The following is a 16,562-nucleotide window of genomic DNA, read 5'->3' as shown; positions in this document are numbered from 1 at the left end:
TTTTTTGTGGGTAGTTGCCTTTGATGGAGCTGATTTCCTAGGTTGTTATTGGTCTATGTAATTTCTTCTTGTTTCAACCTTGGGAGGTTGTGTGATATCACAAAGTTCTTCATTTCATTTAGGTTTTTGAGTTTGTTTCTATATAGGTATGCATAGTCATCTCTGATAATTTTTTTGTATTGAACTTTTGCATTTCTGATTGTGTTTATTTGGGCTTTTTCTCTGTTTTTCTTGGTCAGTCTGGCTAGGGGTTCATCAATCTTGTTTATCCTTTCAAAGAAACAGCTTTTTGTTTTGTTGACTTTTGAATAACTTTGTCTTCTATGTCCTGTATTTGGGCTTTTACTTTGGTGATCTGGATTTTTCTGCTGAAGTTAGAGCTTTGGTTAGAGTCTTGTCTTTTCCAGGACATTTAGGTGATTTGTTAGGCTGTTAACTTGTGATCTTTCCATTTTCTTGATATATGTTTGTAAAGAAATGAATTCACCTCTTAGTACTGTTTTCATGGCATCCCAGAGGTTTTGGTAATATATGCCTTTATTTTCATTTGTTTCCAGAAATCTTTTAATTTCTGCTTTGATTTCCATGTTGACCAGGAGTTGTTCAGCATCATGCTATTTCATGTCCATGTCTTTGTTGGTTTTGGGTTAGCTTTGTTGGTGATGCTTTTTATTTTTATTCCACTGTGGTCTGAGAAGGTGCATGGCATATTTCAATCTTCTGAAATTTGTTTATGTTTGCTTTATGGCTGAGGATGTGGTTGATCTTGGTGTGCATTCCTTGTGGTGATGAGTAGAATGTATCTTCCATGGTTGTTGAGTGGAGTATTTTGTAGGTATTTATTAAGTCCATTTGGTCAAGTGTCAGCGTGAGGTTCTGGAGCTGCTTGTTGATTTTTTTGCCACAATAATTTATCTAGGATTGTTAGTGGGGTATTTACTTTCCCAGCTATGATAGTGTTAGAGTTAATATCTTTTTTCAGTTTACTTAGAAGTTGCTTTATAAAGGTTGATGTTTCTATGTTGGGTGCATATATGTTTAGGATAAATATTTCTTGTTGATGGTTTGAACCTTTTATTATTATGTAGTGACCTTCTATATCTTTTTAAATTTTTGATAGCTTAAAGGATATTTTGTATGATAATAAAATTGCAACTCCTGCTTTCTTTTGTGTTCTACTTGCCTGAAAATTTTTTTTCCATTCTCTTACTTTGAGCCTGTGAATGTCCATTCTGATAAGATGAGCTCCTGGAGATAGCATATTGCTGAGTCATGTTTTTTTATCCAGTTTGCCATTCTGTGTCTTTTTGGTGGTGCATTTAGTCCATTCACAGTCAGGCTAATTATTGAGATGTGAAAGTTTATCCTTGTCATGAGGGTCATATAGGATTTGTTGTGTGTTTGTTTATTTGTTTGCCGGTTTCCTTTTGATTTTTGGGTTGACATATGTGTGTGTGTTCAATCTTTTTCCTGCATTCCTGGGAAGACCATGGTAATTCATTTTTTTCTTTCTTCTATGTTTAATACTTTCTTAAGTGCTTCTTATAGAGCTGGTCTGAGGCAGCATAAACTCTTAGGGATTTAATTCTCCATCACTGATGAAGCTTGGCTTAGCTGGGTAGGAAATTCTTGATTTGAATTGTTTATCTTTGAGAACTTTGAAGATTGGACTCCAGGTTCTTCTAGCCTATAGTGTTTCTATAGATAAGTCTACTGTTATTCTAATTGATCTTCCCCAGTAAGTAGTCTGACCTTTCTCTCTTGCTGCTTTTAGGATTTTTTCTTTTATACCTACTTTATGTAAATGAATTACTATGTGTCTAGGCGTTGGTCTTCTCATTTGATGTCTTGCAGGAGTTCTCTGAATCTCTTGTGTTTGAATGGTCATGTCTCTGCTGAGATGATAGAAGTTTTCTTGGACAATTTCATGAATTGTTTGCTCCAGGGTAGTCTCTGTTTCTCTATCTGCCTCAGGTATGCCAATTAATCATAGGTTTGGCCTCTTGATATAGTGATATATCTCTTGGAGGCTGTGTTTTGTCTTTTTAAGCTTTTTTTTTAATGTTTTTAACAGTTGGGTTAGTTCCATATTTTGGTACTCAAGCTCTGAGATTCTTTCTTCTGCTTTGTTAATTCTGCTTTCCATGTGTGCCAGTTTGTTATTCATTTCATTTACTATATTCTTTATTGCCATCATCTCAGTTATCAACTCCTTCATTCTTTCCTTGTGTCTTTTCTCATTTCTATTGATTCTCTCTATTAATATCTTGATATCTGGGTTTGTGGTTTGAAACAATTTGTTTTAGGGGCTCTTCATTGTTTGAGCTCTGAAGTCTGTATTCTCAAGTGCTGTTTTCCCAGGACTCTGGGTGGGACTTGTATTTTTCCTTTGATGCTTCTTCATTGTGTTGGTTTTCCTCATTACTTCCCCATCCCTCCCTCTTTAATTCCGCTGCTCAGTGATGGAGGAATAGCTTTCACTTCTGTTTGTTCAATCCCCTATTCTTCTTTATGTAGATCCTCTGGATTTGTTCAAATGTGAAGTCAGATGGGGGAGGGGGAGCAGTGCTTTTTGCAGTTCTGAGATTTGATTAAGGTGTGATGGGAGAAGCTGTGATTCAGAGCCTGTCTGCAGATCACAATATTCGCTGACAGGTGTATGGGCCCCCTGGAACCCACTTCTCACCACCTTAAAATTTGTCTATGCAGTGGGGGCTTCAGTATGTACCTTAAAAGCAAAATTAAATCAGAAAATGGAAAAGAACAGAAAAAGAAAGGAGATGAAAAGATGATGAAGAGAGAAGAGAAGGAGAAGGAAGCAGGCATACTAAGGAATAAACAAAGAAATAAACAAAAACAAATAAAACTAAAACATACAAAAAAACCCTCATGATGTATTCATCCTTTAAGATACCCATCACAAACAGAGAAACTAGAAAACACCAAAAAATAACAAAAACAAAACAGGTACTGAAACATTAACAAAAAACAGACCAAAAAAGAGATCCCTCTGTGGTGTTTCTGGAACTTCACGTTCCTTTTCCAAACACCAACACCATTTCTGGCCGCTGCTATAGTTGGGAACAGGCTCTAGTCTCTAACCCCTCCCATCTGCTCTCAGTGCAGACCAATTTGGTTGCTCTTAGCTAGGTCAGACACCCCATGGATGACTGTGGGAGGTGGGTGAATCAGATCCAGACTCATCCAATTCATCAGCTGCTGTTGCTGCCCAAGTCCTCCACTCAGATCAGATGTGTCCATGCCTGATCCAGCATGGGGGTGGGATGTCTGTCTCTCTGTGTGTGCTACTGAAGTTTCCTCTTTGGGTCAGTGATGATCGATCTCAGAGGGGTGCAGAAATCACCTCTGTGTCCCAGGTTGGAGGTTGAACAGAGCCAGATGGGTCAATGCAGGTCTCTGCCCAGTTCTGGGACAGAGAAAATGGCAGTGGTCAGTCGCTGTCTCCTGGTCTGTGGCAGAGCTCAGTTCCAGATTTCCAATCCACTCCCTCTCCATGGTTCCTTCTGCCAGCCTCCAGCCTGCTGCCGCAGGTGGTGGCATGGGCCAGGTGCCATGTGCTGAGGAGGAGCTGACCTCTGCTGCCTCCTCCCAAGAGACCCCTGAGAATGACTGATGATCCTCCATGCTGGGGGCTCTAATCTCAGGGCAGTGGTGTAAAGTAGTCACTTCTGGAGGGGAGCCCTAGGTGCTTGATCCTGAGTTTCCCCTCAGACGGACTTTCATTCATCCAGATGCACTAACCCACTCATGCAGATTGTCTTTATGGACAGTCGCCTTTGTAGAGACTTTCACACTCCCACCAGTTCCGTCATCATCTTGCCTTCTCAAGACATAGTTTAAAAGTACTTAACGTGAACCATAAAATCATTCTTGAACATTTTACAAAATGTAAAAATATACTTCTTTAAAGAAAAGATGCATGGTTGGTTTTTTTTTTTTTGAGTTGGAGTCTCACTCTGTCGCCCAGACTGGAGTGCAGTGGCCGCTCCCGGCCACCGCAGCCTCAACCTGCTGGGCTCCGGCGATCCTTCCGCCTCAGCCTCCCGAGTAGACGGAATTATGGGCACGTGCTACCATGCCCGGCTGATTTTTCGATTTATTGTAGAGATGAGGTCTCGCCTGCCCAGGCGGGTCTCGAGCCCGCGGGCTCAGGCAATCCACTCACCTCAGCCTCCCAAAGGCGCAGGATTACAGGCTGAGCCACCGAGCCCGGCTGAAGATGCATGTTTTAAACCACAATAATAATAATCCAGGTTTTTATTCTAAAATAATATAAGCAAATCTAATAAATAGCAGAAGTTGATGAGAGGAAGTATAAACTTACTATATTTTACACAGGAAAAGTAAATAATAATTTTAAAATAATTTATCTTCTACATTTCTACCTTTCCTTCTTTTGGAAGATAGGCACATAGGATGCATGCCTTCTATTTTAGCAATCTATTACTGTGTAATAAACCACTCTGAATCTTCGTGACTTAAAAGAGCAATCATTATTTATTTTGCTCAAGAATTTGTAATTTAGCCTAGGCTCAGTGGGGACAACTCATCTCTGCTCTAGACAATATTAGCTGGGGCAGCTCAACAGGATATGCAGGAGGTAGGTCAGAGGATTCACTTTCAGAATGACTCCCTTACATGACTGACAAGTTGGCGCTAACTGACGCTGGAGAGCTCAGCTGGGGCTGAGGGCCAGGAGCCTTAGACATTCTCTTCATAGGCTGCTTGGGCTTCCTCCTGTCATGGTGCTTAGTTCTGAGACAGAGTTCCAAGAGACTGTATCGTCTTTTATGAACTGGTCTGGGAATCATAGAACATCACTTCTGATATAGTCAGAAGCCCAACCCAATTCATGGTGAGGAGAGACAGATTCTGCGTCTTGGTGAGAGGATTGTCAAAGTCATGTCATAAGAGATTATGGGGGATGAGAACTATTGCTGTTGCCCTTCTTGGAAAATACAAGTCAACCTTCATATTACTAAAGGAAAAGAGTATTTTTAAGACCCCCAGATATATGCCCTTATTTTCTTAGTAGTCATGAGAAATGACTTAGATTTCAAAGATCTGGATTTGAATCCTACTTGTAATATTTGCTTTCTGTATATCCATAGACATGTAAATTAGGCTTTTTAATCCACCTGTAAAATGAAAATATTGATACATAACTCATAGGGTTTGTAGTGAGACAATGTACTTTTAGTACTGAGCATAGTCTCTGACACATATTACACAATTAAGAAATTGTAGTTTTTAAGAAGACAAGGATGACTATGATACCACTGTTTACATTGTTCCAGAAGTTCCAGCTCAGGGAATTTTAAAGTTTATTTTATCAATAGAATGCTCTACCCCTTATAAGCTTTTTTGTAGAGCCTGAACATAGAAAACCAACAAAAACCTGGCTCTCATTTTGAAGCAAAGATGGGGAGCCTGGAGCTCTACCTGCTAGTTTCCCCTTCTTCCCATGATCGCACCAGGGATATCTACTCAGACATTTTGGAAACAACTGTTTCCAGCCCATATAATGCTATGAGAAAGAAAAATAATTGGCACAGCTATTGGAAAAGCTATGGTAAATTATCTCTTTTTTTCCCCTGACAATATGACTATCTACCTGGAAAACTGAGGAAATCAACTTAAAACCTAATTGAACTAGCAAAAGAATTCAGGTGGCCAGTTCATTTACATATGTATATTACACACACACACACACACACACACACACACACACACACACACACACAGTCTATATCTATATTGACCTAGATCTAGATTTTTCTCTATCTCTGTGTACGTGTGTGTGTGTGTGTGTGTGTGTGTGTGTGTATCAACAAAATTCTTACGTGAATTCACCCAATAGGCAATGTTAGTGTCAGGAGTGTGCTAGCAAATGGGGAGGCAGTGGTTAGTGGGACAGCAGAACCCCCTGCTGTGGAACCTATGTTCTGATAAAAAAGACAGATGCTCAACTAATTACAGACCTAGGTCAGTGCTGAAAAGTGTTTAGCATTTACGAAGGGGGACCCAAAAAACTGGAATTATTTTTTGGAGGGCTGATCCCTTGTAGTACAGGCTTCCCCCACTAGGTAAGTGTTCTAGGAATGCACCATCATCAGTGTACTAGCTAGCATTGTTGTGAGAGGCTTCGTTCAGCTTCAATTATTATTATTATTTTTAGAAATTATTTTAAGGTGTTTGCCTATTTCACGACAGGTGAGTTACAAATGCTACTGCCCACACTGTGCTGGGTAGTCAGCAGTTTTTAACCCAAAACAGCAAGACCCTCGTTCTCCACTCTTCCTACTCACCAGATCTTGTCTGAGCAACTTTTGTTTGTTTGTTTCCCCAGATGAAAAAAGTATTCAAAGGGAAACATTTTGCTGATGCTGATGTGGAAGAGGTGAAATAAAAAATGGCAAAAGCACTAAAAGGCATAAAAATGGGCAAGTTCAAAAAATGTTTTGAGCAGTGGAAAAAGTGTCTCAATAGATGTATGCAACAAACAGAGAGTACTTTGAAGTTGACTGCAGTTTAAACATGTAAGACTTTTTTTTTTACACGATTTTCACTAAATAAATTCCATTTTGGAAGAATCTCCCCTCATATTTATTTACTTTTTATTATTTTTCTCCCATCCCTGCTGGGCAAAAATGGTAAAAATGGCGATCGATTTTATACAGGAAGAAAAAAGATTGAAATATCAAAAAAGAGGGAGGCTGGAGGAGGAGAGTCTATGGAAGGAGCTTCAAGCTGATACCCGAAGGGGGGGAGACGGGTGGAGGAAGTGCTGAGGAGGACAGGTGAGGCAGATATAACAGCCTGGAGAGGGGAGGGGTAGGAATGAGGACACAGGCCTTTGTAGGCCAGTTCTAAGAGTTTGAATTGAATTTAATGCACTATGAAACCATGGGAGGATCTTAGGAAGCATTTTAATGCAGCTCTCTCTGTCTCTGTGGAGTAGACTCCAGCAGGGAGATGTCAGAAGGTCACTGAGTCATTAGGGGAGCAGTAATGATGGTTTCAGCTGTGGTGGGCGGCCTGGATAGAAAAAAGTAAACAAATCCAAGCTATATGGGAAGGAAAAATAGAAAAAATTATTGATGAATCAGATATGGAGTGTGAAGAAAGAGGAGAATTATAGTTACAAAGTTTCCAAACATCCAGACAAGTTTGATATGTCCTCATAGACACAAAACCCTAGCGCAGTAGCAATAGAGGGGACCCACATGAATTATTCTCCCAGGTGGAAGTGGCCTATATTAATTCTGCTGAAGTCACCCAGAGCATAGTCAACTTTCCCAGAGGAAGACAGTCAGGCTTCTGACCAAAACTTGAGACTGCTACTATAAAGAGAGGATTCCAAGTGTTCAGGAAAAAAGGCACTGATATTTACACTAATTAACATGAAGTGCAGTTCTGCAGTCTGAAGATCACAGCCCATGTGAAACTCTAGACTTTTGGGCTGAGATGTTCCTGGTACTGTACTTGGAGCTCTCTCCCATGGTAATAAGTCAGGGAAGCAGAAGGGACTTCGTAATGCAGTACATCCAGCTTGTCTCTGGAATCCCATTACTGGAAGGAAATTGGATGATGACTTTATTTTCTGATCTATTCCAGGATTCAAACCAACCTAGTGTCCTAACTTTATTTAATATGTTTTACATACATTATTTGTCTGAACAGGCAAAACTGTAAACTCACCTTTCCTCACATTTGATTTGCGTGTTCTTATTTTATTTATATTAGCAGGCTGATTTACTGTGGACACTCAATCTTTATGGATTCATGACAGCATGGCTTGACTAACTGACATGAAGTTATTATCCAGGATATCCTTGTGCCTCAGTTTTCTCTTCTGTAAAATGAAGATGGTAGACTAGATAACACATAACATGTCCACGAAATAATTTGGCTAATTTTTTGTGTTTATGTGTTTCCATGGACTACTGGTTAAGAATAAGAATTTACATCTGATACTTTTTTGTACTCTAAAATAGCTGTGATGCCCATAAAACCATACAATTTTATGTTAAAAGAACATTCAGATATTGTCTTTAATATATTCTTTTAATATTAATGTACTCACTTATTTGACAAATAATAATAAAGTGTTAGTCAAATGAATGAGTATATAAATAAATAAGAGAATAAATGAAAGGTGATCTATAAATTCTTTTTCATTTTGAATTTTTATAATTTTATGGCTATAATTGTTCATAAAAAGTTTTTCAGGGATGAAAACCTTTATAAATATAATGGAGTCAGAAGCTATATTCACTGCTTCATGTCTGTAGAGCCTACATCCATAATAGGTGATCTAACATGAGTGAGTGAGCACTAGAGTCCCACAGAAATGACTTCAAACCCCAGATCTGCCTTTAACCCTCCTGTGAGACTTGGGACAAGTTACCAGATTTCCCTAAACTTCCGTTTCTTTATGTAAAATCAGGAGATAATAATAGAACTGACTTCACACTGGCATTGTAGGGATTAAATAAAAACACTTAGCATGGTTTCTGGTTTATAGTGAGTACTAGGCAGGCTTAAACAATTATTAACTAACTGTTTGCAAGTTATTTGTTAAGTTTTAAAGACCAGTAACAGCATCCTCACCCTCTATTGCTTCTTCGTTGCCCTAAGATGATAAAATGAGTGAATTTTAAATAGAAGTAGACATTCAATAGTACAGGTTGAATACTGGAACTAAATCAATTTGGATGGCAACTGAAACGTTAAAATCAGCTCTGCTACAGAAGTTGGAAATACCTATTAAGCATTCACTTTCACTTTTCAGAGGGCTTTTGTTTGTATTATTTGCTTAAGTGACCCAGCAAATCCTTGAGATAGGTATTATTATTTTTATATCACTATCATATAAAGGTTTAAGAAATTAAAGTGACTTGTCTAGTTCTTAAAGTGTAGGAATCAGATCTCTTGTTTATGAGGCCATCATGGTAATGCACATGTCCAATTAGTTCTGTATTGTGAACAACATCCCTAGGTAAAGTGGGAAGTGCTGATCTTCACCAGGTGTGTTCTCTGCGATGCCATATATCTCATTCACTTCTTAGCTGCTCGGTGCATAGTAGCTTTTACTAGTAAATTAGAACAGATACTGCAGTCCCACCAGTCTGCAATTTTGCTTTTTGTAGTTTCAGTTACTCATAGTCAACTGCAGTCTGAAAATATTCAATGGGAAATTCCAGAAATAAAAAAATAATAAGTTTAACATCGTTACTGTTCTGAGTAGCATGATGAAATCTCATACCATCTTGCTCTGTCTGGGCAGGGACATGAAGTATCTCTTTGTCCAGCATATCCAGGTTGTATCATCTTCCCACACTTTAGTCACTCAGGAGCTGCCTGGGTTGGCAGACTGTAGTGATGGTATTGCAGTGCTTGTGGTCAAGTAGCCCCTATTTTGCTTACTTGTTCCGTTTTATATAGTTGTTGTTAGTCTTACTGTGCCTAATTTGTAAGTTAAACTTTATCATAGGTATGTATGTATGGGAAAACCATAGTATATATAGGGTTCAGTACTATCTGTGGTTTCGGGCATCCACTGGAGGTCTTGGAATGTATCCCCTGTGAATAAGGGATGACTGCTGTAGCCTTTTAGTCTTTCAATTAAAAACAGAACGAAACAAAACAAAAAAACACTGATCAACAGGTAATCCATATGTTTTCTTTGTGAAAAATTAGGGATTTGTGAACATTCATTCATTTTTTCATAACATTCTGGAATGGTGTTTTTCTTTTTCTTCTGCTGTTGTTAATGACAAGCATTGTCATTGTATACCTTCATTATAATTTTTTTATTTGTTTAAATTATGCATGCTTCAAATATACTGAAAAGGGCAGAGGATAGTAAAACATTCACAAACCCACCTTCCTTCCAGCATATGCTTAATATTATGCTTTATTTATTTCGTGATTTTTAAAGAGATAAAATATCATAGCTATTCTTTAAAGAAACATGAGTCCTTCCCATTTTAATTTTATTAGTTTTGAGTTATATCAACAGTGCATAAAACTATAAAGTATCTGACTACATCCTTCTGCGACTTGTCTTTTTAATTCAAGAGTGTTTTCAAGTTTTATACATAATAGATAAGTAAATTTTTTACATTGCAAAGCTATGAGATTAACATATTGCAATTTGTTTATTTTGTAGTTGGTGGATATCTATGTTGTTACCAAGTTTTTGTCACTAAACAATGTCCATTCTTATGCAATTTTTTCAGTTCTCTCAGGAATACAGAGAAGCAGAACTGCTGAGTATTACAGTATGTATATAGATCTTATCAAATTGTTTTTCCAGCTACTATGTATATTTTAAACTGAAATGTTTTATGTCAGAGCTTTCTGAAAATTTACTAACACCTAAATCCAGATTTTTAAGTTTTTTGCTGATTTTATATTAGTGAAAGGGTATAATTTATGTTGCATTTTTCCAACTACTATGTAACTAGAAAAACTTTTCATTGTTTATATACTTTTTTAGTTTTTTCACTGTTCACATTTTCAATTCCATTATCGATTTTTTTTTACTAGTTTCTAAAATTTTTTGTTGGCTGTGTCAGTAACAACTACCAATCTATGTGCTGGATTTTAATTTATTTATGGAGTATAGAGTTGAACAGGGGCTCTTGCTTTTTAATGTAAGCAATAATTAATCTTTTATCATTTGTGCTGTTTTATGTCTCTAAGAAATCTTTACTTAAAAATTCTTAGGTCATAAAGGTTTACTCCTATTTTATTATCTAAAAGTTTCAACGTCTTGCCTTACACAGTTCTTTTATACATCTGGAATTTACATTTGTATATGATATGATATAGGAATCTAATTTTTAAATTATGGGTGGCCAATTGTTCCAACATCATTTTTTCAGATTGTCTATCATCCCTCACAAGCTGTGCTTCAATATGTATATGGATCTGATTCTGAATAGAAAGTTGTTTCATTGTTCTATTTTTTCCTAGCCCTAGGTCAATATCTCAACGTTTCTAAAATAATAAATCCTAATATCCTAAGGGGCAGATTTTCTTTCTTACCTCCCACTTAAAAAAATGCTCTTCTATGTTTTCAAATTGCTTGACCTTTAACTCTTTCCTATGAATATTAGATTGATGTGTCAAGTTCTTTAAACACCCTTTATGGATTTTTATTTAAATCTCATTGAATTCATAGCCTGGATAGATAGGAATAGTCTTTAAAATATTGAATACCTTAATCCATGAATATAGTATTAGTCAGAGGTCACTGCAGAAAACCAAAACTCTCTACATATCTAAGCAGAAAGGAATTTGATACAGGGAATTAATTGCTGTCTAGGCTCCTGGAATAAGTGTGTATTTGTTGTGTTTTCAAATATATGTGGGGCAGGGACTGGCTATTTTTGTTTGTTTCTTTTGTTGTTGTTGTTGCACTGTAATAAGAGAATGATATAAACTCTTTGGTATTTGTTGAAAGCATCTTTCATGACTTACATAATTTTAATGAACATTTTATAAATATTTATAAATAATATGTGCGTTCTATTTATTGGGTATGGGTTTCTATATATGCCCTTTAGATCAAATATATGAATTATATGCTTGATCCATATATTTGCCAATTTTTTTGTCTGCTTAGTTCATTTTCTAGAAAAGAGCTTTAAAATATTTCACTGTGCCTGTGAATTTGATGATTTATCCTTATATTAATGATAATTTTTGCCTTACATATTTGAGATTAAGTTGTAAAATGAATGAATACAATTTAAGCATTCAAAATATTTGCCAGCTGTATATCTGACAAAGGCCTAACATCTAGGATCTACAAGGAACTCAAACATGCCGAAAAGTAAAAAAACAAACAGCCCTATTAAAAAAAGGGCAAAATATATGAATAGACACTTCTCAAAAGAAGACGTATGGGCAACCAACAGATACAGGAAAAAATTCTCAGCCTCACTAATCATCAAAGAAATGCAAATAAAACCATACTGAGATACCACCTAACTCCAATCAGGATGACCATCATCAATAACTCAAAAAACAACAGATGCTGGAGAGGATGCAGGGAAAAGGGAACACTTGTACATTGTTGGTGGGAGTATAAGCTAGTACAACCTCTGTGAAAAACAGTGTGGCGATTCCTAAAAGATCTAAAAAACCGATCTTCCATATGACCCAGCAATCCTTCTGAGAATATACCCAGGAATTCAAATCACTCTTTGAAAAAAATACCTGCATATGCGTGTTTATTGCAGCATTATTCACAATAGAAAAAACATGAAATGAACCATGCTGCCCATCAAAAAGTGGACCTGATTTTTTAAAATGTGGTAACAAATACATGATGGAATATTACACAGCCATAAAGAAGGACAAAATTATGGTGGATTTAGAATCTATAATACTCAATGATCACAGAAACGAAGAACTGAATACCACATGTTCTCACTCACAAGTGAACCTTGAACAATTATCACAATACTATAAGGAAAGGGTTTGCAGTAAAGGGGAAACTGCTAGGGGAGAGAGGATGGAGCACACTTCATCAATAAGGGTACCTGATCTCAAACCGGGTGAAGTGGGTACCAAAGTGAGGTCCAAACTTTACCTGTACTATGACCATTTGTATACCTAATCCTGAATTGTACCCATCTTTAAAATTAAAATTTTAAAAAATAGTTAAATGCTTATAAGTAAATAAAACTTCTGTGACTATTTGTGTACAAGTGTATGTATGAACAATGCCTTATTTTTTTCCCTTGGTGAATACCTAAGAGTAGAGTGGCTGGATTGTACAGTAAATGTATGTTTAACCTTTTCAAAAATTGTCAGTTTTTCAAACTGTTTGTACCATCTATATTCCTACCAGCAATGTGTGAGAACTCTAGCTCCTTAGAATCCTTGCTAACACTTGCTTTGATTAATCTTTTTAATTTTAGCCATTCTAAAATACCATAGTGTAACCTCACTATGACTTCAATTTACATTATCCTTATGACTCACAATGTTGAGTGTCTTTTTATGTTCTTATTTGCCACAAGTATATAATACTTGGTGAAGTGTCTGTTTACATTTTTTGCCCATTTTTATTTATTGGTTAGGTTGCTTTCTTATGATTGAATTCTAAGAGTTTATATCCTTAAATTTTAATATGTACACTTACCAAACTACACTAAACAACACTAAAATTAATCACTATCTCTTAACTATCTTTTAAGCACAATTTGGACTTTGCCCTTCCCTGTTTTAGGTGTCTGCCATTTAGAATTTTACTTCCATTTTGTTTTTATATGTCCCTTTGTTTCCCCACCAATTCACCCCCATCTCTAATCGCTCTATTCCCCCCTTTTAGAACTCCAGTCAGAAATGTGTGGCCTTTTCAATGTGTCCTTCATATCTTTTAATTACTCATTTCTTTATATCTCTGTTCTGTTTTCTGGGGCACTTCCTTACATCTACTTTTTTATTCCCTGATCTTTCTTAAATTGTGGTAGGGAAACTATTTTACTTTCCTTTTAAGTTTTTAATATTAATGACTATATTTTTTATTTGTAGAAAATTTTTTGTCTATTTTTATTTATTTGTCTCTTCCTTAGTGTTCTGTTCTTTTATTATGTTTTCTAGATTTTATTTTACTTATTTGATTTACATACATATTAAATAATCACTTTTGTATTTGTAATTCTTTGGTTCAGATTTTCCTGTTTGTACATCTGCTAATTTTCTCACATAGAGAGTTATTTACCACAGTCTTTATAACTCATTTTTTTGCACACACATCTTCCGTGGCTGTTGCTTTCTCTGTGGTAATTCTATGTGTCTTGGTTGTAAAGATGTCTCTGGTTTTGATTCTGGCAGAGTCCCACGAGTCTTGGTGGTCCTGAGCCACCAGATTTGTGTTAGGATTTGGTTTCTCTCAGTTGCCCTTTTCCCTTTTTCCACCTAAAGACTTATAAAAATCATGAGTGTCTTTGAGGGTCTCATGGTCTATGGACTGGGGATATATTTTTTTAAAAAATTTATTTGAATGGAAGAAATAGCTCTTGGAGGATTCAGGTAAAAGAGTTTCTAGTGCAGCTTCCTCACCAGATATTGCTCAATGCCATGTTTTTAGCCCTTGTGGGAGTATTAGAGCCTCAATCCCAGCCCTCAGAACTTCTGTCAATTGGGATTTTAGGAAGTCCTAAATGAAATACTTTTCTTATCTTCACCTGTATCCTGAGTCAAATCAGAGATAGATACTAAAGTCAGACAATGGATCAGCACTTCACCTTATTATAATAGAGCTGTTGAGTTTTTGACAATAATAGGAATTACCACTTTGCCTATAACCAAATGCCCTCTGGGCACACAGACCATTAAAAAACTTATATTCTGATAGCAGAGCCTGTCCTCTTGAGTTTACCATATAAACTAGGGCAGATGAGAATGCATATTTTCTACAAGGAGACAGACACTAAAAAGGAAGAGCCTGAAGGGGTTGATCCAGACATGTCCAGTAGTCCTTTCTCCTAAACTTATAAACTACAGTCATGTGCCATATAATGACATTTTGGTCAATGATAGCCTATATATATGATGGTGGTACCATATGATTATAAACTTTATTTTTGCTATAACTTTTCTCTGTTTAATTTTTTTCCCCCCAAACAAGGTCTTACTCTGTCACTGAGGCTAGAGTGCACTGGACTCACTGCAGCCTTGACCTTTTGGGCTCAAGCGATCCCCCCACCTTAGCCTCCTGAGTAGCTGGGACTACAGGAATTACAGGCATGTGCCACCATGCACAGCTAATTTTTTTTTTTTTTTTTTAGAGATGAGGTCTTACTATGTTGCCCAGGCTCAAGTAATTCGCCCACGTTGGCCAAAGTGCTGGGATTACAAGTGTGAGCCACCATGCCTAACCTGTTTAGTAGGTTTCTTAAATTCTCACTCTTGTGCTACAGTTACCTACAGTGTTCAGAACAGTATAACCCAGTGTGTAGTTGTGTAGTAGGCTATACCATATAAGTTTGTGTAAGTGCACTACTTGATGTTTGCATTTAAAAAAACTGCCTTTAACAACACATTTTTCAGAACACATCACCATTATTAAGTGACACATGACTGTATATAAATCACCCTTTTACTTCCAAAAAGTTGAATGAATGAATGAGGTCAAAAGTATGAAGCTAATGGAAGTTCTTTCCACAGAGAAACATGGGGTGGGGAGGTGGGGATGAAGTTAGTCACCCATTCTAAGAATATCCAGGAACTTGTGTTGCTGACTTTCATTCTCTTCCCATTCTGAAATCTGGAGGTAACTTTAAAAAAAATTCTGCTAAGATATGCATTTAAAACTAATTTTGGTATGATTCATTCAGTAATTCCATGTTTGAGGCCAGGGACTTCAGCTGCCATTTTGCTGTCAGTTCCTCCAGAGAATGGTTTTCACAAAGGAAATAGGCTGTCCCATTAAGGTCAAAGCTCAAGGAGAATAGGCCATCCCAATCCCCTTTCCAAGCATTTTCTAGACCTTTGAGATTGCACAGGATAAAATATTTCCTAACATGTTTCTGTCCTTCATTAACTGTAATAAAATAAACATGAGTGTAAATCTCAACATATTTAAGTGTATATGTATTTTCTTTCTAAAGTTTAGTAGGGAACATACTCTTAAACACATATGAGATTGTCTTCCTTCTTGGAAATTGGCATGCGTGTATAATTTGTCATCGACTTTCTTTCAAGTGCAGAAAGAAAACAAACATTTCAATATAGTAATGAAGAGCAAGTGGAAATTTGTATTGAACATTTGCTTTGATAGGCATACAAAATTATTCTATGTCCAATCACCTCCTGAATGCTAAATGCTCGCGCAATTCTTGACCCATCTTATACGGGTTTCCAGAATGTACTGGCACCCATGTTAGATCATTTTGATGTTTATACGACCTGTTTTATTCAAAACCAGGTACAGTATGCTGGTTGGGAAATATAGTAATACCCAAGGGACTCCAAAGGAACAAAAAGACACTTGAGTTGTCTAAAGATCTAAATTATGCTAGCTGCAGAATTACTAGGTGAATCTTATAATTTTCAGTAGACTTTCTACCCTCCAGGGTGGCAAACAACCTTGTAGATCCATTCTGGATTTGGTGTCATAGATCCCTTTGGGTCTCTGGTGCATCCAATGTACCTCTTCACAGAATAACGTTTTTAAATGGACAACAGAAAAAAAGAGAAATTATACTCAAATAAAGTTCCAGCATCTGACCCCTAGGGCTTTCAAGCCTTTCTACTCTGCCTACCTCTCCTCCTAAGTATGTATACCAAGAAGACTTTCTCTGCCTTCTTCAGAAAGGAAAAGGAGGGACACCCAAGCAGGTCGTAGGTTATAGGGATGGGGAGGAGAAGGGGATGGGCTATTGAGCAGGTGTGTCTCTGAGCTGGCACGTCTTCCTCTTCCTTTCCCCTTCCTTCTAGAAGTCTCCTCACTCCTCTAGCACCTTCTTTCCCCAAATCATGTTACATCTTTCTCCTTTAGCCCTTTTCCATTCTCG

This window comes from Carlito syrichta, unplaced genomic scaffold (genome assembly GCF_000164805.1).
Source record: "Carlito syrichta isolate Samal-C Ts95f unplaced genomic scaffold, Tarsius_syrichta-2.0.1 Scaffold316465, whole genome shotgun sequence".
NCBI classification, from domain to species: Eukaryota; Metazoa; Chordata; class Mammalia; order Primates; family Tarsiidae; genus Carlito; species Carlito syrichta.
This window is presented reverse-complemented; position numbering follows the sequence as displayed.